This window comes from Lepidochelys kempii, chromosome 18, assembly GCF_965140285.1.
Source record: "Lepidochelys kempii isolate rLepKem1 chromosome 18, rLepKem1.hap1, whole genome shotgun sequence".
Taxonomy (NCBI): Eukaryota; Metazoa; Chordata; order Testudines; family Cheloniidae; genus Lepidochelys; species Lepidochelys kempii.
Window position 1 is genome coordinate 5,542,949 of NC_136397.1, and position 26,271 is coordinate 5,569,219.

Below are 26,271 nucleotides of genomic sequence, written 5' to 3' on the forward strand. Positions count from 1 at the left end.
TTCACAGAGTTTTAAAACCCATGACCCTTGCCTAGCGAGTGCTACTTAGTTGATGGTGAGTCCCTCCAGCATAACAAAAGGCCAAGTACAGTTCCAAGCACCGTTCCCATAATCAGCGTAATAACAATTTATTCTTCCTGCCCCAATAACAGAGACACTGGGGATCCCACAGCAGCCAAAGTGACCATTTGGGCAGCTATGGCCTCATTCTAGACGGGGTGGGTGTGCCTAAGCAAATGAGATCGGCCCCTGAAGTTCTTTTCCACAACTTGCCACACCTCACCACCAGATGTCAGGGCGGAGCTCATCCTGACACTGCTTATAAGGGACACTGGGCTTTGTTTGAATTTAGGGGCCAGGCAAGCGTTGTTGTTCATCTTACAAGACTTGACGCAGGGTTAGAACCTTCAAAGTCACATTGGAAAAGACCCAGGCTCTGTTGAGACCGTTTTCTGCCCTGGGGAGTCTAGAGTTCTGTGGAGTTGGGAGAATAGCCAGAATAAGAGCTCATTTCTTAAATTCCACCTCTCCTGGTGTCTTTGATTTTAGTGTTATCCTGGGATACCTAGGATCGTTGGCTTAACTCTTCCTCGGGTGTCTTGGGGGAGTTATTGCTGCTAGCAAAGGGTTTCTGGTGCCATGGTGTGTGTAAAGGGGGGGGGGTAGGGCAGGTTAGGCAGAAAGTCACTTTTGTATCTAACCCTGCTGTTCTTATCGGAAGTCCATTGTGCAGATCCAGTGTCAGATCCTCCACCCCAGGTGCCCGGGCCCTGAGACAGACCTCTGCCAGGCAATAGCAGTAACAAATCTTTATCTTGGCAGAGCAAAGAGATTAGAGTCATTAGAGTCTCCCCCTCCCCCTAAATCTGTGGTGCTGTGGGCCGCTCTTCTACTGCAGCTGCCTTGTGGCTCTCCATGACTAGACACATGGCGTGACGGGGTAGCCCCGGGGTTCCACAGCTGCACCCACGTAGTGGCTGGCCCATGCTTCCTGTAGCAAGTCTAGAGGAAGGCTGTGATTGTGTCTGCAAAGTTCCTTGCCTCCTCTGCCCCTCTGGCCCCTTGTCTGCCTTGTACCCTGCAGTGCTGTGTGGTACACTGCCACACGTGTGTGATGTGTGTGAGTAGATACAGCTGTGATGGGATCCCCAGAGTACAGCCTGGAACTGGGGTACAGCTGTGCCCCCTTAACTCTCCAGCCTGGGCTGTCTCTCCCAGTGCTTTGCTAGTGACAAGCAACAAACCCCTCCAGGCGCTGTGATCACTCAGCACAACAGCACGTGGAGCCCCACACCCAGCTACCCTGAGCCACACACAAATCACACAGGGAAACGCACCAGCCAGTTTCCCCCAGCTCCCCAGACTTACACCCCAGAGCTGTACCGTCTTGCCCTGGTCAGAAGCCTGACCAGTGTACGTTTATTACCCAGTCCGCCCCTCCCTCAATGTGGAGAGGACCTGCACCAGCCTTTGTAAACCGAGCTGAGATTTCCCAGGCACTTCAACCAAAACACACTGTGTTAGGCCAAATATAAAACAGATTTATTAACTACAGACAGATCGATTTGAGTGATTATAAGTGGGAGGCATAAAAGGTCAGAGCTAGTTACCAAAGAAAATGAAAGGTAAGTGCACGGTCTAAATCTTAAACCTTATTAGAGTAGGCAGTATTTGGACCAGGCAGTTTGCTCACCCCACTGGATGTTACAGATCTTAATACACAGGCTTGTCCCTTAAGCCTGGACCAGTCTCCTCAGTTAAAGTCTTTATCTTTCCAGTGTTCTTGTTGCTTCCAGCATAGATGGGGGAGAAGATAGGCAAAGGAATGATGCCACTGTCCTTTATTTTATACCCTCAGACCATGTGCCTGGAAAATACGAGCACAGACATGTCCTGGTGGGCTCTGCTGAGTCACAGCGTTGAGCAATCCCCCCGGTAGTCTTGTGCAGCTGAGTCATTGAGCTGAGCAGTCACCACTGTGGGGTGCTTGCACCACTGTCATTGAATTGTAAACCCCTTGATTCCACCTCCCCTGCTGATTAATGGTCGGTTGACACCCTCCTGGGAGTGGTTCACCGAGCAGTAGAGACTCTCAAATTTACAGCATATTTCAGTAATAACCGTACAGAAAAATCTCATAACGGCATACACACCGATGCTATACATAATTGGACAGAACAGTGGGTTTCAGCAGATCATGACCTTTCATATGATATCTTACCTGGCCTGTTCTGTATGAAATATGTCATAATTATATGACGGGGGTTAATATGGCAGCTCCGGGATGCTGCTTGGTGGTACAGAATGCGACAACACCGTATACAGGGGTCAGCATTGGTGTCTGCACTAGCTAACAGCAATTCACTCTGCAGCTGGATGTAACTCTTGGTGCCAGCCTCAGCAAGACTCACTCTCCTTTGGCTGATTCCTGGGAATAAGTCCCTTAGAAGAACAGATGGCCGCCTGGACACTCCGTCCCCCCCCAACTCTGCCCCCCCCAACTCTGTCAAAGTAGTGGCAGTGTACACTTGCTGCGGGCTTTCTGGAGTGGTGGGAATCCATCCCCACAAGAGGCAGTAGTTGGGCTGATGGCAGAATTCTTCCATTGACCGAGGAGCGTCCACATTAGGGCTTAGGTCTGCTGTACTACATCTCTAAGGGGTGTGAATGCTTCACACCCTCTCGGTTGACCTACGTGTTAGCTGTAGACCAGGCCTCTGAATGCTGTTAATTAGAGCTGACGTGGTTTCTAGCTTCATGTGCCAAGGTTATAAGCATGTCACATCTATAGATGTCAGAGCCTGGTATTAGTTCTTCACTGCCTTTATGACTCCCTTTGTACCCCCTGGAGAGCTCAAAGGGAAAGGGAATCTTTCTTGCAAGCCGCTCTCATGACTAGGAATTGACAGCACTCTCCACTTCTCCTACCCCGGGCTGTCTCTGCCTCTCTACAGGTGCATAGCTAGATGAGCTGCTCTGTAGGAAAAGCATCCCCCTTTTTCAGTTAGCAAATCGGTCAAGAGCCCATTAAGTTCTTCCAAGCAGGGAGTGTGTCTGTGTTTGGTCTGTGCAGCAGAGTTATATACAAAACAAGAATGACCCCGATGTCGTTTTATTTCACTAAACATTGCAGATGGATTCTGTGCAGCCTGTGGGCTGTTTGCTCTGATAAGTCGCTCTTGGCTGCGTGGAGCAGGTATTGGTCCTCACCCGGGCTGACACGCTTTAACCAGGGCAATACTGAATCATGAATAATATGTTGCAGAATGAATCATTTTTTGCTGAAATGCATTACACGTTGAGGATTCAAAAAACCCTGGGCCAGGCTCTCTGCTGGGCCAACTCTGTTGAAGCCCACAGAGCCTGAACTCAGTGGCTCGACACCAGGGGAGAACCTGGCCCATTTCCACAGCTTGCTGGCAGCTCTGTTCACACATATCAAAGGAACAGAATTCAGTGCTTCTGTGCACAGCTCAGTTGTGCTCTTCTACTACCACCGTCCAGGGCCCAAATTCCATCCCGACCCTGCTAGCCAGGGAGGAAGTTCTGCTGTTGGATGTTTATCCCTTAGGCGCTGACCCATCATCGTCATGAATGTTAATTAGCATTAGCAGCAGCGCCCATTGCATGCTGGGCACTTTCCAAACACCAACGTCCGATGCTCAGAGAAACCCAGGATCTAACGACAGACATTTGAAGAAAGGGAATGGGAGTAAGAATAGGCCAATTGGATGCACAGCTGTATTCACAGCTGTCTGGATTCTCTGGCAGCAGCACACAGCAGAGCTGTGGGGCTGGAACTGGGGCAAAAGGGGTCCTGCTGCACACCCTGGTTTAAAGTGGTTTCCATCATATGCAGGGTTTACAGTTTCATTCAATGACTCTCAGCCCCACACTGTACAAATGCCCCTGCTGCAGAGGGATCACGAGGAAGGGCTGGCGGACCACCCAGAGTGGGGCCAGAGAGGGAGCCAGGCTGGAGCACTGGCAGAGTGGAAGGGACAGGGCGCGAACAAAGACAAGGGAGGATTGGGGCGAGGGGCAGAGCGGTGCTCAGCCTCCAAGTGGCAGGTGGGGAGCCATGGAGGGTAGTGATCAGGTCACATCACCCTGCTCGAGGAACCCACTCCGCAAGACACTGGCAGGGTTGGTGCCCCTCTGCCGCAGGAACTGGGGCTGGAGGCTGCAGGCCTCACCTCAGGCTCTTGCAGAATGCCCTGCTGGTGTCAGACAAGGCTCTGACTCTGAATTACTTTCAACTCAAAGGAGAAGTGGGGTGGGAGAGTTGCTCTAAAAACTGGCTCCCTCCCCAGGGACAAAGGCAGAGAGAGTGGGAGCTGCAGCCTCCAGGCCTGCCGGAGGGAAGAACATAGCACCCTGCTGGCGTGGGAAACGGCACCAGACCGTGGCAGGGGTGCGCACCTGAGGCTGGATCAGGCCCCCGCTGCCGGCCGTGATAAAGCTCCCACTGACCTCAGTGGGGCAGGGCAGGAATGCAGCAGCAAGAGGCATTTGGTGATTCCCTCCAATGAGAGGGCAGATGTGGATCTTGGCGGCTGGCAGCTGTGGTATGGAGGTGCCCGCAGCAAACAGGCCAGATTAACGTTAATGACTTGAGTGACAGGAGGCTAAATCTGGGCTGAGGCCCAGGCTAAAGGGACCCCAAAAGGTGACTACAGAAGGTAGGAGGGATGGTGCGTAGGAAGTAGCAAGCTGGGTGCCCATCTGCCTCATCCCACACCTGGGCTTGAGGTTCATCGGCCCCCAGCTCTGCTGATCTAGCCTCCCATCCCCGAGTACTGACCGGCTCCGTTTTCCTGACCTGTCTTCCATCACTCTGGTAGGTACTTAGAAAAATGGGTTGAGTGGAAAGCCCTCCACTCTTCAAACATCTTTAGCTTTGACAGATAAGGCATCCGCCTGTGAAAGGCAAAAGGAAATTAATTCAGAATCACATTTTAAACACTGCTGTAAAGGCAAAGGATCTCGTCTTTCATTTCTTCTCCAAGCCAAAACGGAATTTCCCTGATATTTATAGAAAGATGATTAGGCCTCCACAGAGTGATTTATATCCTCTCGGCCCAATAGCAGAAAATGAAAAATCGCTGGGGCGCCAGGCGCTGGAATCTTGCTCTTGTCTGCTTGACAATTAAAATGGCTAATTTCCAATTTTGACAGATCCACTCAGGTTATAAATCTTTCCGGAAAGGCCCTTTTCACTATGAAAAATGAACTCTGCACCTATCCAGCACGCGAACCTTAGATCCAAAGATCTGTATCCGTTTGCTTGAGTGTGTAAATATATTCCCTGAATACACCCTTCCCCAGGCTGACACTGGTAATGGGGTGATTGACGGGTTGAGTCACTTATTGCCCGTGTTCTTGTTGCAAAATAATATTGGGATTTGCTACAGGTTCGTTACAGTGCTTCCTTATCAGAGTGGCCCCTTGTGGCACCGTGTGGTGCAGCAGCCCCTCAATCCTGGTTTCCCAGCTGATCTTCCACTGTTCTGCCCACCCACCCTCACCTGCTAGGTTGCAGAGACTCAGCCCTCAGGTGAGGTCACTGACAGGTCTGCCCTCCCGGTGCATTCAAAGTGCACAAGTCTGAAGCATCATAAACAAATTCTTCCCTTACCCACAGGGAATCTACTAGGCTCCTACTTTCCTTGCCCCCAGCCTTCTCTCCCACAGTCAGAGCCCCACAGTTGCTCTGTGCCTGCTCTCCTCCAGCTGAGCAGGGATCTTCTTTTTAAGCCCCTCCCTGGAAGACTTTTCCTATTCCAGGTATCTTAATTTGGGCTAATTGGGCCTTCAGTAGTCCATTAACCTCTTCCTGGCTTGCACAGCGGCTTGTGGGCCCCATGATGCGTTCCTCCACTGTGAGCTGCTGAAGAGTGGTAGGAAGTAACATTGAACTTGGACCTTTCGATCAGATGTCACCCAAAGGTCATTAGTGTGTCTTGCAGATTTCAGCTAGCCAAGTAGCCTTGACAGCTGCACTCCTGAAGTCTGGTTCTCACGCTCATTGTAAGCTGCCAGCATCTCCCTGGTTAGAACCGTGCCAGTGCTAAACCAGATGGGGAGAGGGAACAAGACAGTTTCTACTTGTAGTGTAGACACAGCTGTGATGGGTTCCTCCCGGGGTGCCAACTGGAACTGGGGTACCACTGAGCCCCCCTGACCCACCAGCCTCCCTATTACACTGTACTGCTGTGATAAGCTGCAAAGCCCTCTCCAACCTGCAGTTTCACCAGCATACAGGTAGGGACACACCCAGCTGCAGTTACATGCAGGCTCTCTGACCAGCCCCTGCATGGGAAAGCTACAGCTAGGGCAATTACCTGCTGCTCAGGCACAGACCCTCTCTGGAGTATAAACCCAAAATTATACCGTTTTGCGCTGCACAGGGAACAGTACAGCGTAAGCTCATAAAATTTGCCCCCTTCCTCAATGTGGAGAGGAATATATAGTGTCTTTTTGCCCCTGCTTTATGATTCCCACACACTGGTTTAGATAAAGAAAAAATAAGTTTATTAACTATAAAAGATAGAGTTTAAGTGTTTATAAGTGATAGCAAACAGATCCAAGCAGATTATCTAGCAAATACAAAACAAACTAAACTTAATATACTACATAGATCAGGTATGAATAGCAGATTCTCACCCTAAGAGATGATACAAGCATACTGCAGATTCTTAAGGGGCAAGCTGCACTTGCTTATAGCTTGGAATCCCCAGGTGTTCCATTCACAGGCTAAAAATCCCTTTAGCTTGGGACCAGCACTTCCCCCAGTTTAGTCTTTGTTCCTCAGCTGTTTCCAGGTGTGTTGTTGTAGGGAGAGTGAGGTACCATCATGATGTCATTTCTCCCTTTTATATCTTCTTCCCATTTGTTGGAAAGCTCCTTTGCCATGACCTGGGTCAAACAGTCCCCATTGTGCAGTGCTGTCTCTGAGAGGTTTCTGTTGTCCACAGTTCCTGGAGTAGTCCTGGTGCTTGTGTGCATTTTCTGAATAAGCCATTCACACTGTTTGGCCTTTTTACTGTTGTACCCGAAAGGCAGCTTGTGGGTGTATTCAACTTCACCACGTGTTTCAGTAACACACACAGAGCCAAACTTCATAACTTCACACACGACGATGATAGCGCATACAATCCAATGGGATATTAATGTCTAGCAGATCAAGACTTTTAGAATGATACCTCACAAGACATATTTTGTACAAAACATATCCTAATTATATGACAGTGGTGAATAGGGGGGTACCAGGGTGTCACAATAGCCTTAAAAATATGACATAGTTTACAAAATATAATGATCCAAAGCGAACCCGAACTCTGGGGTAATTGCTTTATACTAGAAAGCAATTTCCTAGCACTTGCTGATTTCTACTTCTATGTCGGTGCCTGGGAAGGCATGGGGGGCAGTGTGGGATTGTGGGAGAAGCATGTTAACTGGATCTTTCTACTCTAATAAGAACATAAGAACATACTAGTTCTTGAGAAGGACACAGAGTGGCAGGGGGAACAGGGAGTCCTCTCTAGATTGGGGGCATCCTCACACAGAGAGGTGCTACTTTGTATCTCTGCCAGAATCTGGCCGGAAGTTACTGGCTTCAATATCGTATTGCTGGAACTGATTTTGCTTTCATACATTCTCATTGTGCTGCTTTTTAGTGTCACTGATTCCCCATGTCATCTGTCTAAGGGATGGGGCAGACAGGAGACCATTTATCATTGCATGTACCTCGCCGCTATTGCCTTTTACTATTGCCTTTTCCTGTTCCCAAACTCACTGGTTATGTTCTGTTTCATTTACCTTGTATTTAAGTCCACCTCCACTGTGTGCCAATCATTTCTGTTGCCTTTCTCTTGACCGCTCCATTTTCTGGTCTGATGTTTCTCAAGATGAGGAATCCGAAGCTGATCACGATGTTCAAGGTAACATCGAACCATCCATGTCTAAAATTACCATTACAATGTACCCTCCACTATTCTCTACCTCCTTCCCAATGCTCACATTTGATGGTCAATTTTTAGCAGCCATTGTGCATGGAAGAGTCCTCTACTGAACTGGCCATGTTGACATTTGCACCAGAACTGTTTCAGGAGGGGTTACAATTAATTCATGCCATGTTACTATGACCTTGTGGTTTGAAAAGCATTCACTGCACTTCTCTGCATTGCAACCCACCTGCTGACATGTTGCTGAGGTTTCTGGTTTCATTCAGTCTCTCCGCTCTTGCTCCCTTTTGACAAACGTACATATTTTATAGCAACCTATATAAAACCCTCCTGATTTTCACGAATCAAACATGAGCAAAGGATGGAAGCTGGAGGCATGAAGGTAGGACCTCCCGTATAGTGGACCTCCCGTGTAGATTGGTCCAGGCTGAGGTTGATGGTGGGGAGGAAGCTGTTGAAATCATGGTGGAATTCTTCCAGGGTTTCCTTCCCATGGAAAGGGAAGGAAAAAATCAACATACCCTTAGAGCCCCAACTGGGCTATTCTATCTACTACCCCACTATCAACCTCAGCCTGGACCAATCTACATGGAAGCTCCACTTCCTAGACACTACAGTGCAAATAAGTAATGGTCACGTTAACACCACCCTATACCGAAAACCCACCAACCGCTATGCCTACCTTCATGCCTCCAGCTTCCACCCTGGACACACCACACAATCCATTGTCTACAGCCAAGCGCTGAGGTACAACTGCATTTGCTCCAACCCCTCAGACAGAGACCAACACCTACAGGATCTTCACCAAGCATTCTCAAAACTATGATACCCACACAAGGAAATAAGGAAACAGATCAACAGAGCCAGAAGCCTCCTGCTGTGAGACAAGCCCAAGAAAGAAACCAACAGAACTCCACTGGCCATCACATACAGTCCTCAGCTAAAACCTCTCCGACGCATCATCAGTGATCTACAACCCATCCTGGACAACGATCCCTCAGGTTTCAGAGTAACAGCCGTGTTAATCTGTATTTGCAAAAAGAAAAGGAGTACTTGTGGCATCTTAGAGACTAACCAATTTATTTGAGCATGAGCTTTCATGAGCTACAGCTCACTTCATCGGATGCATACTGTGGAAACTGCAGAAGACATCACGATCCCTCACTTTCACATGCCTTGGGAGGCAGGCCAGTCCTCGGCCATAGACAACCTGCCAACCTGAAGCATATTCTCACCAGCAACAACACACCGCACCATAGTAACTCATAGTAACTCAGGAACCAATCCATGCAACAAACCTCGATGCCAACTCTGCCCACATATCTACACCAGCGACACCATCACAGGACCTAACCAGATCAGCCACACCATCACCAGTTCATTCACCTGCACGTCCACCAATGTAATATACACCATCATGTGCCAGCAATGCCCCTCTGCCATGCACATCAGCCAAACTGGACAGTCCCTATGTAAACTGCATTGTGCCTCTGTTCCAGCCATTGTGTGGGACCTGGACCAACGGATGCAGCCGCCAGGTGGGAGTAGGAGACACGTCATTCTCCGGAGAAATAAAATGGAGACTCCAGCCATTTGCAGTCATCAAAGGGCCTCCGGCACACTGTGTCAGAGCTGGGCTGCTCTATTGGGAACACCAGCCAGTCGTGCCGGAGCCATTACGTCCTGCTGCCTGCACTTGCACTTTCCGCTGGAGTCAGGGTGCGTTTTTACTCACCCACCGCTCCCAGGTCCCACCGTGCTGGTGCCTGGGAACATTCGTTCCAGTTTGTGGTGTGGAGGGGTCCTTTGGGGGCGAGGACTGTGCACATCCAGGTCATGGTCACTCACTCCCTTGGAGACACGCCGAGTTGCTGGGAATTTGGGGTGAAATGGCCAGTCCTTCCAAATTCCTCTTCCCCGTGGCTTGTACCGCTCTCAAAAATTGACTCCAGGGCCTGTTTTTTCCTGGTCACAAGGTATAAATGAGCTATTCCGGAAAGTTGGGTTAAAGTCTGTTTAGCAGATGGTGAGTTATGTGTATGTAGCTAATCTGTTATGCCTATTAGGAATATAGTCATGTGACTACAAATCTCTGCTCTCTGGAAACTGACCTACATCCATTCACTCAGGCAGCGTGGTGATATCTGGCTCTGCAGTGTCTTCGGGGAAGTGTTGATGCAAACAAACAAATAGAAATGTGTAAAACACGAGCAAGAGGCATATGGAACTTGCTGACTTTAGGACCAGAGCTGGTCACTGTTCAATAGGAATAATGCTCATGGAGAAATTAGGGCCTTGTTTTTGGCCTGGCCCCAATTTCTCTGGTTAGTTTTGGTCTTCGTGCCTGTTTGCTGGAGAGTTTGGATGTATCATTCTAGCCCACAGAGTATCCGTGAGCTGGGCAGTCTGACTGCGGGACGGGTCACCTAAGAGATGCGGGATTGCCTTTGCTTCAGACTGCAGAACAGTAAGCCAAGGATAGCAAGAGCGAATACTCCTGCTACAGGATTACCTGCAGCCCAGGTGCAAGGCAGTGTAAACCTAACCCTCACTGAGCTCACGTTGGGCATGGGCACAGTCCCAGCACACAAGGAAGATTACCCGTCTGGCTCCAGAGTGGAGAACGCTCACCTCGAGGATCCGTCTTCTAACCAGCTCGTTTGAGGAGGGCGCTCTCACAGCTCTCTTGCCGGACTGAGACCCGGAGTCTACCCAGGCCTCTGCCATGGACTTGTGTGATCTTGGGCAAGTCCCATGGTGCCGTGTTTGCCCCTGTGTCAATGGGGATGATGAGAACACTGCCCTAGGCACCTTCCTGGGGGCATGACGAGGCGAGTCTCATGGATATTTGTAATGCCCTGGGAGGTGGAAGGAGCTAGAGCAGGGGTGGTGTGTGTGTGTGTAACCCCTTTTCCCTCACACCCACATAGCCACAACCTGGTACAAGTCACACCATCCTACGTTTGCACACAGCAGATTGCAGCCTGATGAGGATCTGGTGCAGCACTGTGCATTTGGCCATGCCCCCCTCCTGTCCCCAGCCTCACACCACCCAAGGAGTACCATGGCTGGGCAGATCCTGGGCTGCCCCTTCAGGACAGCATGCCAGCTGCAGGAGGGCCCGGGGTGGGCTGGGGGTAACCCCTGCTGTTTGTGCCTCTCTTCTTCACTCATTTGCATTATTCACAAGCCAGGATCTTTGTCTCCTGAGGCCCTTGGCTGCCCTTACTCTGAGGCCAAACTCCCAGTGCTGCCCAGAGGGGAGCTGTGTGCCAAGCTCCAAGGCACCAGTGCTGGGAGAAGTCAGCAGCTGTCACAGCTTGGTGGCCTTGCTCAGTCACAGCTATGTATTCATGCCTTTCCTTCTATGCCAGTGGTTCTCAAATGTTTGTACTGGTGACCCCTTTCACATAGCAAGCCTGAGTGCGACCCCCCCTATAAAATAAAAACACTTTATATATTTAAAACCATTATAAATGCTGGAAGCAAAGCGTGATTTGGATTGGAGGCTGACAGCTCATGACCTCCCATGTAAGAACCTCATGACCCCCTGAGGAGTCCCGACCCCCAATTTGAGAACCCCTGTTCTACGCTGACCTTTCTGGTAATGGTCAAGTGGCAAATGCCACAATATTGCTCTGGGAACAGGAGTCAGCCATGTCCGAGCACTCCAGTCATGGGAACCAGCCCCGTCCAAGCACCCCGGGCGTGGGGACCAGCAATGTCCGAGCACCCCGGGGCATGGGGATTGGCCACATCCAAGCGCCCCGGGCACAGAGATTACTGAGGCACTTTTAGTTCAAAATGCCTTTTACTCTAGACAGAGGAAAGCAAGGAGAAAGATCCAGGTCTCCAGAAGAGAGCACAGTGTGTGCCTTCTCTGGAACAGGCTGCACCACTGCTGAGAGGGGGCATAGGGAAGTCCCAGCTCACTGGAAACTCGACATTTCTCAGTTTGATTGTGCCCTTCTCGTCCAAATGCTGGGGAATGTGATCGGCCCCCAATGAATGTTGACGCATTGGTGTTTTCACCAGCCTTAGCTGAAAGCGAGGCTTGTGGTTTGCAACACTGAGGAAAGGGCCTTGGAAGAGGCACTACACCCTGGGCTTGCCGGGACAGGCACAGGGCGTTTGTTGCTCAGTACAGATGGGTGGCTGCAGATTCCTGGGCTCATGGGCGGTGGGTAGAAGAGGTTGTGCCTCCCCAAACAGCCAGGCATGGCCCCGCCCACACTCTGCCCCCAGGCCCCCACTTTGGCTGTGCCACTGGGCTCCAGGGGCTGGGACCACACCGCTTGCCTTCCTGGGGCTAGAGGGCTGCAGCGGCGCCCCACAATCTCCCTCTCAGCATTCCGGGGCTGGGGTCCCCTCTCCTGCCCCCCCATCCAGTAACCCTGGGAATGAACAGCTGGGCTCAGGCCCCAGGGATCTGCTCAGAAACGGAGCTGTGGCTTCCCCAGTAATGTGGATCAGAGGCAGAGCGAGAATTGGCCATCTCAGCAGATGGGCTTGGCACGGAAGCTTCTTGCACTTGTTGGCGAAGTGGCACTGGCTCTTGCTAGGCCGGCTGCTGCTTGCCGTCTCTCCAGAGAGTTTCCTGTTTCACAGACAATAAGCTGGTTATTGTTCCCTTAACTGCATGGGAAATGCAGCTCACTCCTCGCTCTCCTCTGGCTGGGAGCCCTTCAAAGGCTGTCTGATCCCTCTGCAACCGTGCCTCTGCCCAGCACCGTAACCGGGCCGTGACCCCGCTCCTGGTCTGAAGTGGCTGGCAGGCGAGGCTGGTGAGCCTACCCTCTCGCTCCCCCCTGCAAAACCCTCTGAGCCTGGAATCCGTCAGACAGACAGCCTTATGCACAGCAGCCCCTGCCTGAGCAGCTTCGCCACTGGCCTTCCTCGGGTCCCCTGAGACAGGGCCTGTCACGCAGACACAGCACAGGCTTTATGTCTGGGCTGTCGCCCGCTCTGAAGGATCCCAGTCCTCTGTCGATTTGCTGTCCCTGCACTGAATGGCAAGTGCACAGGGCAGCAGTCATAAGAATGAACCAGAGGCCACTGTGGCGTTCTGGCCACCTACGCTCTTCCCCGTAGGTGTGGGGCATCCTGGAGCAGCAAAAAGGCTGAGGCCGGCCCAGCATGGGCTCCACCACCCCGAGGGGGCTCAGCCTTCTCCGTGGTCGGGGCTGGGGCATGCTGAGACGACTGTGGTGCAGCCGGCCCTTGAATGAGAGGGAAGAATTGGCACAGGCAGCCCCTGAGTTAGAAGAGGGGTCATGGGTGCCGCCAGCCCCTGAGTAAGGGAGAGGGTACAAATGTTCCCTGGAGAGGGGGCAGGCACCCAGCAGCCATGGGGAAGGGGAGAGAATGCTGGACGATGCTAAAGGCCTTTACTGATACGGTTTAAAGGGAGGTTCCCGTTGGTCACCAGGGAACATCACCCTGTGGTAGCAGGGCTTCCTTCAAGACAGCAGAGCCCAGCCCCTGTTCCCTGTCGCCAAGCCAGGGGTGGGTTGGAGAGGCAGCTGGACAGCTGGCCTGGGAATACTTGGGGCGCACAATGCCCTGTCCTGGTACTTCCCAAGGTAGCTTAGCTCTGGAACTTTGGCCAAGAGTATTCCAACTTGGGCCAGGGTTGGAAGATCCTGCCAGGATGCGCCTGGTAATTCATTTCACATGCAGGAAGATATTTTTATTTTTCAGAGGGAAGAAAAGCGCCCCCGCCCCATGTGGCTTCATGGTAAGAACCCCGCTAGGCCAGGGCCGAGATAGCCAGCTTTCCCCTGCCCTACCCAGGCCAGAGCACTGCTGACCTTTCTCTTCAATTCTTACCAATATTTATTTGCATTGCCTTGGAGCCCCGTGGTGCCAGGCCCTGTACCAACATGTAGGAACAAACAAGTAGGCTTTGCCCCAGAGAGCGGAGAATCAGAGTCTAACACAAGAGAGAAAGCAGTAGTGGGCTCAGGTAGACGTGGGGGAACACAGTGAGGTGTTTGGGCCATTGTAGGGAGCTGTGGTCACGGCTCACTGGTTGCCCAGCTTTGTTGAGTTTTTCGTAGGCTGGGCGGCAAAAGGGGTTTGAAGGTGGCAGTTGCTGGCTTTGTGGATGTTAACCGAACTCTTCCCACAGGAGAGGGGAAGTGCGATGAAGCTGGGTGGAAAATGTTTAACAAATGATCGCTGAAAGCTGGCAATGGGGCCGATAGCATCTGAGAGACGACAGGGAGAGGCCCAGACTGGCCTGGAGAGTGAAGAAAAGTCATTCGGGGTTTCTGGTTTCAAATCTTTGGGGGCCTCTTTGACCATTGGACTAAATAGCCTGGCCATGTGGCTCCTGGGAAAGGGCCTTCTCCTAGAAGAAGTCCCTTCACCTAGACTCCTACCAGGTAATTCACGGGTCCCGCTCATCTCCTGCACACTGTGTCATGTGCAGTTAGCACATGGGATTCTGTTCTGAGCCCACCAAGTCTTTGCACTTGCCTCAGGTTTCCAGTAAATTAGGGGACTTCAGCACTCTAGAAATTCCCTTCTGCAGTCGCAGAGCGCAGTATTACTCAGCTGGGAAATCCTTCACACACAAAAAGTCATTGTGAGGAATAATTATTTCCCACCATAATTACATTTTGACTACAAAATTCCACCTGCTCTGCTATGTGCTGTGATCCCTCTTGCACTGATGGGCCACTGTCCTGCCTCTCATGTTGTCAGTTGCAGCCAGGCAAAGTGAGTACGCCATCAGTGCAGACTGGGAGCAGCAGTGCGAGGGCCCAGAGGGTTGTGGTTTGGGAGTGTTATACCCCACTTTGTAGCAGAGGTAGAACTAACAACACGAGGGAAAAGCAGAGGAGAATCAGGCCAATGGAATCTTTCCTGTCTCTGGGAAGCCGCCCATTCAGATCAGCCCTTAGTACTGACTGACAGGCGTTATTTGATGAACACTCAGGGACTCACATGGGAAATGCTTTTAGTTCCCACTGGGCAGGGAAGTGACACTGTGGGAAGCTGCATGAATGCTGTTTGTGCTGCCCCCTTGTGTGGCTGACCAGAGGCCTCTCAATCCTGCCACTTCAATTCACAACAGAAACACAAAAACACGCACACTTTGCATCTCCCCCTTTCCTGTTGGAACACTGCCCGCAACTACAGTTCAGTCTGGGACACTGCCAGCCTGGACTGCCGTGGCCCCAATTTGCACAACTAGAAAAAACAAAGAACTTCTCCGTTCTTGGCTGCTAGCACATGGCCCTGTGGGACTCAACCTTTTCCATTGGTTGGCCGCAAAATCTGTAAACTTGCCATGCAGCTGAATTTGATGCCCTTTGCTTGCACATATGCCACTGGCTGGTAATCCCACACTCAGGGTTTCTTTAGCCTGGCCAAGCTCATATTGGAAAGACTTCTCCATTGTCTTTCTTACTGACACCAACTCCTCTCCTATTGGGTTGAATTCTGCTCCGCTGTAAATAATGTATGTGAGACAGGGTGGGGGAGGTGTTATATTTTATTGGACTAACTTCTGTTGGTGAGAGAGACAAGCTTGCGAGCTACACAGAGCTCTTCTTCAGGCCTGGAAAGGTACTCCCAGTGTCACAGCTAAATACAAGAGCAAACAGATAGTTTAGCATAAATAGTAAACTGGTATTCTAAGGGACTATTCAAGGTGAAGTGGCTCATACTTATGCTGAACTATCTGTATTTGCTCAGTACCTTTCCCAGACCTGAAGAAGAGCTCTGTGTAGTGTCGTCATACGTTAGCTGTGGGCATGTGTTCTCTCTGCGTGCTGCACTGGCTCTGGCCAAATAGCCCATTCAGCAGGCTCCGATCAAACTGCCCAGAGAGACCACGACACTTGGTTTAGTAGCGAAGGCACTTGGTCAGGTTTACTGTGGACGAAGCATGGCCCTAGCTCCCCGGATCAATGTCTACAGTTACATGTATGCCAGTGACAATGGACCTGCTCAGTCAGTGGTGGGACTTTCCACTGCCGCCTACGCCGGACACTGACACCCCCTCCCCGCCCCCCGAGAGACCACTTTATACACCAATACAAACAAGTTACGTATTGTCCCTCTGCAGGGCCAGCCCTAGCAATTCTGGGGCCCTACGCAGCCCCCCCTGCCCCCATGGGCGGGGGCAAGCCTCTGCTGCAGGGTAGCGGGTGGGCCGGCCGCAGGCCTCCATGGGGGAAAAGCAGGGGGGCTGGCCCCAGGCCTCTGTGGGGGAGGGGGCGGGCCCCAGGCCTCCAAGGGGCGGGGAGCAGGGGGGGCTGGCCCCAGGCCTCCGTGCGGGGAAAGCGGGATGGCTGGCCCCAGGCCTCCATGGGGGGTTAGCGGGGAGACTGGCCCCAGGCCTCTGTGGGGGAGGGGGCGGGCCCCAGGCCTCCAAGGGGGGGAGCAGGGGGGCTGGCCCCAGGCCTCTGTGGGGGGGGTGGGGCTGCCTTGGGGGGCAGGGGGGAACCCCCCCCAGCACTCAGCTGTCGCAGAGTGCAGGCCCGGCCCTGCTGCAGAGCTCAGGGGGGTGCGGGCGGGGCTGGGGCTGCACTCGCCGGCAGCAGGAGTGCTGCAACCCAGCCTCAGCCGCACCGCCGATGAGTGCTGGGGGGACGGGGGGCTGGGGCGGAGCAGGGGCGGGGGCCTGGGGAAGAGCCAGATCAGGGGCTGGAGCAGCACGCAGCTGTGCAGGGCACCAGGAAATGCAGTGTCCCAAATTTCCTGGTGCCCTGCACAGCTGCATGCTTTGCATATGGGTAAGGACGGCCCTACCCCTCTGATGCGGTTAGTTACCACCCATTACTATGTACACGTTGGTTCGATCAAAACATTTCTATCAGTCACACTCTCATCCTGACCTTATGTTTAGGAGGGGTCAGTTGTGTTCTCATTATCTTTGGAGGGGGGCTTGTACCATACTTGATATCGGGGTGTTCTGGTACTGCCCTTCTGGAATGTGCTTGTGTGAGTGTCCTGTACCTAGCACTTCTCAGGAACGTGTGTGTTTTTGCAATACCAGCCCTGTTCTTGCCAGGTTCTGTGAGCCTGCTCACAGCTTATCTCTTGCTAACTTTGCTTTATATTAGCAAGGCTTTACCACTACTTTAGTTCAGGCCTCAGGCCTCACACCGGGCCTCTGATACAAGGCCTTGTCTCAGGCTCCCTTTCTACTACATGTGACTCGAAAGCTTGTCTCTTTCACCAACAGAAGCGATCACCTCACCCACCTTGTCTCACTAATATCCTGGGACTGACATGGCTACAACACCGCATACACTAATGTATGTGAGCATATGCAATGTTCTCTCCAGTTTGTCAAAGGCCTGCGGCATATCCAGCTCAGTCCATCCCACCTCAGTCTATGACAAGTTGCCCCCTTTATGGTGCCACCGGATGTACTGGGATACCACTGAGCCCGCCTGTTCTGCCAGCCTCGGTCCCCTTTTACCCTATCTTGCTGAGCTAGGCTCTTAAGCCTCCTCTAGGACACACACAGAGAGGGCCACACCCAGGTGCAGAAAGACAGACACAGACACTGAGATCAGCTCTGGGAAGACTCAGCTTAAGGGACTTGCCTCAGCACTCAGGTGTCCACCTCCCTTGAAGTGCAGACCCAAAGGTATGTTATGAAATCTGCCTCCTCCCTCAATGTGGAGGAGTGTATGCACAGCCTCTTACACCCCCCACCCCCCGTCCCATTATGAATTGGACAAACTGGGTTTCAGAATAAACAAAAACAAGTTTATTAACTAGAAAGAATAGATTTTAAGTGATTATAAGATAGCAAACAGAACAAAGCAGATTACTGAGCAAATAAAACAAAACATGCAAACTAAGTTTGATTCACTAAAGAAACAGGTGACAAATGCATCTGATGAAGTGAGCTGTAGCTCACGAAAGCTTATGCTCAAATAAATTTGTTAGTCTCTAAGGTGCCACAAGTCCTCCTTTTCTTTTTTTAGGTGACAAAATGTAATTTCTCACTCCAAAAGTTGAATTAAGCAGGGTGCAGATTTTCTGTAGCTCAGAGTTCCAGTTATTTCTTCTTACAGACTGGACCTTCTGGCCTTTCCCTTCAGGTTAGTTCCTTTGTCCCTTCAGGTTCTTTCAGCAGTCCTTCTTCTTGGGTAGGCAATTGAGGAGAGTCATATTTGCCTTCCTCCCCACCCCTAAATAAGATTTACATAAGATCGGAAACTTTTGTTTCCCAAACTTGACACACACACCCTCTCCTTTTAGTGGAAAGTTACAAGAAGTCCAAGATAATGGTGACAAGACCACCTGACCTAGTACTGTCACAGTTATGGCCCAGGATGCTTCCCAGGAAGGAGAGAGATTAGTATCTCCACAGTCTTGTTTTTTTTTTCTAATGGCCCATCAAATCTGATGGCCTGTTGTCTGGTGGGTGTTTTTCAAATACACACCCAGTTGTAATTGTTACATAGTCCATATTCCTATCTTTAGACACAGAAATGATACATGCATACAAACTGGATAATCACATTCAGTAAATCATAACCTTTTCAATGACATGACCCATCTTGCATAAAACGTATCTTAGTTATGTCATATCCATATCATAAGCATATTTCCATAAAGAATATGGAATGTAACATCACACAATCCACTTCTCGCAGCAAGATAATTATCATAGCCTCTCAGCCCAGGCTGCATTGGTTTCTATTACAGCAGGCCTGATCCCAATCCAAGCTTTTCATTGGCTTATGTTGTCTCTTGCTCGTATGGGTGCTGGTGCCTAGCAAAATGCTTCTTCCATTCAGTCCCAACCTCCACTGTGCATGAGGTCCCACTGCCACACAAGGGGTCAGACCCAAAGGTGAGCTGATCAGTATGCATGGACGTGGGCTCACTCCACCATTCATGTGATTCCTTCTGTGTGGCTACACCATGGTGAATTTGGCCCAGAGAGTGGGTGGAAGGAGATGGGGCCAGTGACGGGGCCCATGGGGAGTATGGGGATGGAAGGTTATTCAAGTTGTTGGATAGACTGAAGCTTGGAAAGGGGGGTGTGAGGGACAGTGGAAAGGTTGAAGCTACAAGAGGCAGCCGTGGCATGACCCCGGGAGTTGGCAGGAGGGCTGGAGAGAGGATAGGTGGGATTTAAGAGTAACAAGAAGGGGTTCTTCAGGTATGTTGGCAACAAGAAGAAAGCCAAGGAAAGTATGGGCCCCTTACTGAATGAGGGAGGCAACCTAGTGACAGAGGATGTGGAAAAAGCTAATGTACTCAATGCTTTTTTTGCCTCTGTCTTCACTAACAAGGTCAGCTCCCAGACTGCTGCGTTGGGCCTCACAACATGGGGAGTAGATGGCCAGCCCTCTATGGAGAAAGAGGTGGTTCGGGACTATTTAGAAAAGCTGGACATGCACAAGTCCATGGGGCCGGACGAGTTGCATCCGAGAGTGCTAAAGGAATTGGCGGCTGTGATTGCAGAGCCATTGGCCATTATCTTTGAAAACTCGTGGCAAACGGGGGAAGTCCCAGATGACTGGGAAAAGGCTAACGTAGTGCCAATCTTTAAAAAAGGGAAGAAGGAGGATCCTGGGAACTACAGACCAGTCAGCCTCACCTCAGTCCCCGGAAAAATCATGGAGCAGGTCCTCAAAGAATCAATCCTGAAGCACTTACATGAGAGGAAAGTGATCAGGAACAGTCAGCATGGATTCACCAAGGGAAGGTCATGCCTGACTAAACTAATCGCCTTGTATGATGAGATTACTGGTTCTGTGGATGAAGGGAAAGCAGTGGATGTATTGTTTCTTGACTTTAGCAAAGCTTTTGACACGGTCTCCCACAGTATTCTTGTCAGCAAGTTAAAGAAGTATGGGCTGGATGAATGCACTATAAGGTGGGTAGAAAGTTGGCTAGATTGTCGGGCTCAACGGGTAGTGATCAACGGCTCCATGTCTAGTTGGCAGCCGGCGTCAAGTGGAGAGCCCCAGGGGTCGGTCCTGGGGCCGGTTTTGTTCAATATCTTCCTAAATGATCTGGAGGATGGTGTGGATTGCACTCTCAGCAAATTTGCGGATGACACTAAGCTAGGAGGAGTGGTAGATATGCTGGACGGCAGGGATAGGATACAGAGGGACCTAGACAAATTGGAGGATTGGGCCAAAAGAAATCTGATGAGGTTCAATAAGGATAAGTGCAGGGTCCTGCACTTAGGACGGAAGAACCCAATTCACCGCTACAGACTAGGGACCGAATGGCTAGGCAGCAGTTCTGCGGAAAAGGACCTAGGGGTGACAGTGGACGAGAAGCTGGATATGAGTCAGCAGTGTGCCCTAGTTGCCAAGAAGGCCAATGGCATTTTGGGATGTATAAGTAGGGGCATAGCGAGCAGATCGAGGGACGTGATCGTTCCCCTCTATTCGACATTGGTAAGGCCTCATCTGGAGTACTGTGTCCAGTTTTGGGCCCCACACTACAAGAAGGATGTGGATAAATTGGAGAGAGTCCAGCGAAGGGCAACAAAAATGATTAGGGGTCTGGAACACATGACTTCTGAGGAGACGCTGAGGGAACTGGGATTGTTTAGTCTGCAGAAGAGAAGAATGAGGGGGGATTTGACAGCTGCTTTCAACTACCTGAGAGGTGGTTCCAGAGAGGATGGGTCTAAACTATTCTCAGTGGTAGAAGATGACAGGACAAGGAGTAATGGTCTCAAGTTGCAGTGGGGGAGGTTTAGGTTGGATATTAGGAAAAACTTTTTCACTAGGAGGGTGGTGAAACACTGGAATGCGTTACCTAGGGAGGCGGTAGAATCTCCTTCCCTAGAAGTTTTTAAGGTCAGGCTTGACAAAGCCCTGGCTGGGATGATTTAATTGGGGATTGGTCCTGCTTTGAGCAGGGGGTTGGACTAGATGACCTCCTGAGGTCCCTTCCAACCCTGATATTATATGATTCTATGATTCTATGATTTAGGAATGTTACAGAGGGGGAAGCAACAGGATTTGCTGCAAGGCTGGATGGGGAGAGAGAAGAAACGGGAAGGGTCCCAGACATTTTAATTAATGCCTTGGATAACAGAGAGGACAATATGTTTATAAAACTTGGAGATGACACCAAGCTTGGCATGGTTACAGAAACTCTGGAGGACAGGATTAGAATTCAAAACAGCCTTGATAAATTGGAGAATTGGTCTGAATTCAACAAGATGAAATTCAGTAAAGACAAGTGCACTGTACTTCACCTGGGAAGGAAAAATCAAATGCACAGCTACAAAAATGGGGAATAACTGGCAAGGCAGACTGCTGCAGAAAAGGATAGAGGGGTTATAGTGGATCATAAATGGAATGTGAATGAACAAGGTGATGCAGGTGTGAAAAAGGTGAAGCTCATGTTGGGGGTGTATTAACAAGAGTGTCCTACATAAGACCTACAGGAGGTCACTGTCCTGCTCTACTCGACTCTTCTATGTGTCTGACAATGGAGGATAGGCTCCCTCCATTGACATGGCCTTCCAGCCACTGGCTGGGCATGCTGAAAACTTCCTACAAGCGGACACAGCCAGTGTGTCCAGGACAGGGCCCATCTGGGACACCTAGTGAGCCTCTTCCTTTCCAGGGGTGTTTGTCTCTGTACAGGGAGCGCTAAGGTGTGGAGTTTTGAGGCTGTTTAGAAGAGAACTTGGAGGGAGTGATTGATGATAATGAATTCATTTCCATGTCAGCCTGTCACGTACACACATACCAAGGGGCATTTCTCATGACTATTGGGTTTCTGCATGACCAACGAATGGAACAATCCTGAGTCCCAGCTCCCGGTGCTGAGCGCAAGAGGGCTACCCAGCATCACTGCTACTCCTGGATGTACCCCCCACTCCTGCCTTCCTGCTCCTGAGGAGAACAGACAAGAGAAGGACCCCAGCCAGGAACTCCAAGCAGGCTGCACTTCCATCTCCCGCCACTCCCAAAGCTGCCTTTCCTTCTCCAAATCGCTTCCCTAGGCAGAGTACTAGGCCCCGTCAACACCAACTTGGACATACAGGGTGGCTGATCCTTGGCTATCATTTCCTTGACAGGTTCATCTATCATTTCTGCTACCCTGCCAACTTATTAGCAGATGTTATTCTGTTCCCAGAGGATAAGTGGGAGGTAAACAAATGGCCCAAGCTACAGATGGCTTGGCAGAGCCTGCCCCACACTCTCTCTTATTGATACAAGACTGCCAGCTCCCGAGACCTCCCAGTACAGGCAGCAGCTGCCAGGAGGCGTCAGGAGCTGGGATGTGGAGAGGGGGAGCTGCAGCACCAGGCTGAGATGTGTGGATGGTCTGTGCCGGAAGCAGAGCCACTGATTCCAATCACTGTGGTGGGAGGCACGGAGCAGAAATCATGTGATGTTGGCATCATTATGCCCAAGTGGCATTAAAATGGCAGGTTATGGGTTTAGAAGCAAGTGTATATTTCATGCAAGTGTATGTGCTTTGAGAGCCTGAGGCAGAAGTGCTTTGGGTTAGAGATTTCCTACTCACACCCTGATGGTTGTCATGCATATGTGCTCCATGCGTGTGTATGCGTGTGTGTAGAGGAGGAAGTGGACCCACATAACCATTCCTTACTATAGTCCCCAGTGCTCTAATTAACCCTGATCCCCGTGATCCTCCCAGGTCCTGCACTGACTTTGTGGCACTGCCTCTTAGCTAGAGCTGGGCTTGTAATTCACAACGCCTTTTTGGATGAATATTTCTGCTTTAGGAGCGGACTGTGATTTTCCCAGAGTTGGGCTACACAATCATCTCACTGGAGGTCCATCTGTGGGGAGGGATGGGTACATTGGGATGGAACAGCATCTCCTTTGCAATCCCGTTCTGTGAGTGGCAGAAAGCTAGAATTCAAGCTCTTTTGACCAGATTGGACGGATAGGTCACATGATGTCCCCACTCCCCATTCGGATGAACAAACGTCTCAGCATGAGGGTGCCCAACAGAACTTGACATTGGCTTGCCATGAATATTCAGTAAGTTACTGGAGACCTGCCATTTCTCACCCTAGGAAGGGAGCAGAATGTGATCGTTTAAGGATTCTAATGACTATCCACTGAAAATATTTGGCAGTGTACCCCGAGCTCTGCTCATGGTAGCCCCAGGTCATCGGACTCCATGGATATATGGAAACTCAGGGAATTCAACCCAAGTCCCCATACCAAGGACCTAAGGAACTCACTTTCTCCTCCTGTGGCAGTTCAGATCAGTGGAACCAGCTAGGCTGCCAAGCCCCAGTTTAGACCCAAGCTTGCTGGTCTCCAGACTAGGATACACTGCCAGGCCTGCCTGTGAGCCCAGGAAGGGGTGAGCTGACATGGTTTATGTGGGAGGAGATATTCTGGGAGGGGTGACGGAGCAGACAGGAGTGTTTTGTGACTGCTGATCCATGCTGCCATGTGCATGTTCTTTGCGTACAGCTATCTGTCAGCACACCTTGTGCAGCATTGTTGTACATCAAAATAAATCCCCATGGCATCCTGGATACTCCCCAGACGGCTCTCCCGAGATGGAAATGTCCAGGAGCACTGTATAGAGCTGGATAATTTTGCTATAGGTTGTTCTGGACCATTCTATGGAATTCTACTCCTGCTACAGGGTGGGTTAAATAACCTAGAGACCATCTCATTCTTTATTTCATTCTGTAGGTGTTAGAGTAATGTCTGTGGGGCTTGTTAAATTATTTTACCCAATGGCAGTTCCCTGCTGGTTTGTTCTTCTCACCACTAATCATTGAGTGTCTGTTCTCCCACACGCTATTGGCCTGCGTTTCCTAGCAGGACCAGAGCTGTGGGAGTGGGACATCCCAATAGGTATGGTAACATGCTTTTGATCGAATAGGTGCCAACTCCAGGACACAGTCATTATCTACCCGGTCTCCCAAAATGCAGATATGGGAGGACTATGTAGCCCACAGAACAATCCATATGTTCTAGTACATGGACTCCTGCTCTAGCATAGCCTGTTTCAGACACTGTCTCACATGCCTGCCACAGAAGCCATCTTGCATGTGGGGACACACACACACACACACACACACACACACACACACACCCCATGGCCCTGGAACAGGAACTGTCCAGTACACATGTCCTGTCTCCATCAGAGACTTGACCAAGATCCCCTGGTCTGCTCCGCGGACTTTATGCATCCTAGTGATGACAAATCCGCATGGATCTGGCTGAATGTCTGACCTGTGTCATAGCCAAGACACCATTGCACATTCACACCAGCTCTGGCCCATTGCTGTGTTTCATGTGGAGCATGTATAAACAGTGGTAATTTAGCATAATTTTCTCCTTGACTACATCTAAAATAAATGTGAATCATTGCCACAGGTAATTAACATTTCTTTACAACATTAAATTCTAAACGATTACAACTCCTGCTCAATGAAAATTTGTCATGCTTTGTGTTCCCATTTTTCCTGGCCAACTGTCTCTCCAGAGCTGATAAATGGGAGCAGCATGCAGTGACAAATTGGCTCTGACTTCACCACCCCTAATTTGGGGGATCAGCTCCAGCTCCTTGGTCAGAAAGCACAAATCCAGAGGACGAGCAACCTCACAAACACTGCATACACGAGCCCTGCCAGCTCGGGGCATAAGTGAGTGCATCTCCCACAGCTGGGGAGTGGAGCTGGAAGGAAGGTGCATACTGGCCTCTGCATTGTGCAAACAGGCACAGAGAGGTGATGGCCAAAGGCCAGACATAGGTGCCTGGAGCAACATGGCCAGGCTCTGATGTTAAGAAATCATGAGTCAAAATCCACAGGACTGGCTCAAGAATCACTAGATTTATGAAGAGAAGAAGTGTTAGTTCTTTGCCTTCTGGGGAGTGTGCGCAGGTCACGCTTTCCATCTTCTCCCTACCACCAGGAGGGCTGGAAACGTTCTTTTGTGAAATAAAAACTCAGATTCTCATGCACCGCCATGTTTCAAGGAAAACGACAGATGTCACCAGACTCACAATGAGATTGCCAGAGTTGGCAATGTTGCCCAAGCCAAGCCCTATGGGCACGTAACTGATGTACCTCAAGCTGGGCACCCAAAAATGAAGGCATCCAAATTAGGGTCTGAGTAACTTGCTTCGGGTCACACAGGGTATCTGGCGGAGCTGGGATAAGACCCTAATTCTCCTGGCCAGAGCTCTCATTGTGCTACCTGGCAGGCTTCCTAGCACACTGAAGCCCAGTCAGGCTTGCTGTCCCATACTCGTCAGGGCAGGAAGCAGCAGCTGAGGCAGGGCGGGGAGTGGTGGAGGAGGAGGGAGAAGACCCTTCTCTGGCAGATTCGGGCCCTTGCTGCCCTCTCCATGTCTCTGAGGAGTTGCTCAGGAGAAGCTGACTGTAGCTTTGCGAAGAGGGAGAGCTGCTGGGAGGACACGCATCACAGCAGGAGAGAAGGGACTAGAAGTGGCCCTGAGCTACTGTGCTCTTCCGCTCCCTCCTTCCCTCTCCCTGCCTCACCTGTTACTCCAAAACTACTGTCAGCTTCTCCTGGGCAATTCTGCTCCTTCCCACACAGGCCTATCTGCCCTTGGTGAGAAGGAGAAGGGAATTAGGCATCAGGAGCCAAAGCTCTCAGCTATCCCTCCACCTTGCCTTGCAGGGCTGACACAGCCCGGGGTATACAACTCAGCTGCACCCCACTGAAAACACTGTCCTGCAATTAATCGACAAGGAAAATCTCCATGTGCCAGGTGTAGCAGCCTGCCTGGAACTTGGAGGGAGGAGCCCAGCTTGCAGAAGGGCAGAGTTTGGAGGAGGCCCCAGGAAGTCACTCTGTGTGCACATGGCTGGAATGTCAGCTGCACTGGTTGCACTTCTGGAAATGGTTCTCTTAATAGTTTAATTTTGTTTTACAAGCATGGAGGCCTCTCATATTATTACCCAGCACTGGTACATGAACCATATGGGGAGGCCTGAAGGGGATGCTATGGCAGGGAATAGCAGAGTCCTGGACAGGCCATGCCTCCTCCTCTAGCAGGGAATTAATTATCCCCCCTCACCTTGCCTGGGTGTCTCGCCTACTTTGTGCTGCTGCTCGGCCCACTCCCCTGCCTTGTGCTGGGAAGCACCAACTGGTGGGTGGTGCTAGGAGGCCACTGTAGGCAGCAGCAGGGCAGAACCAGTCTGGAGCCTGGGTCAGTTTCATGCAGAGGTATATGGGGACCCTAAAGCCCCCTGCCACTGGTCTCTCCGGGGCTTCTAGAAAGGACAGGGAAGAGCTAGCGAGCTGGGAGGTCCCTTTGGAGGGGCAGGAGCGAAGCTCTCTCACGGAGCAAGTATCTCCTTTAGGGACATTGA

The 26,271-nt window shown here is 50.9% G+C and overlaps 1 protein-coding gene across 1 annotated transcript in view; it reads left to right on the top strand.

The window, feature by feature from the left end:
* EPHA8 (EPH receptor A8) overlaps window positions 1-26,271 on the top strand; it is a 101,032-nt gene that overhangs the window by 27,589 nt on the left and 47,172 nt on the right. The gene's annotated exons all lie outside the window — the stretch shown is intronic.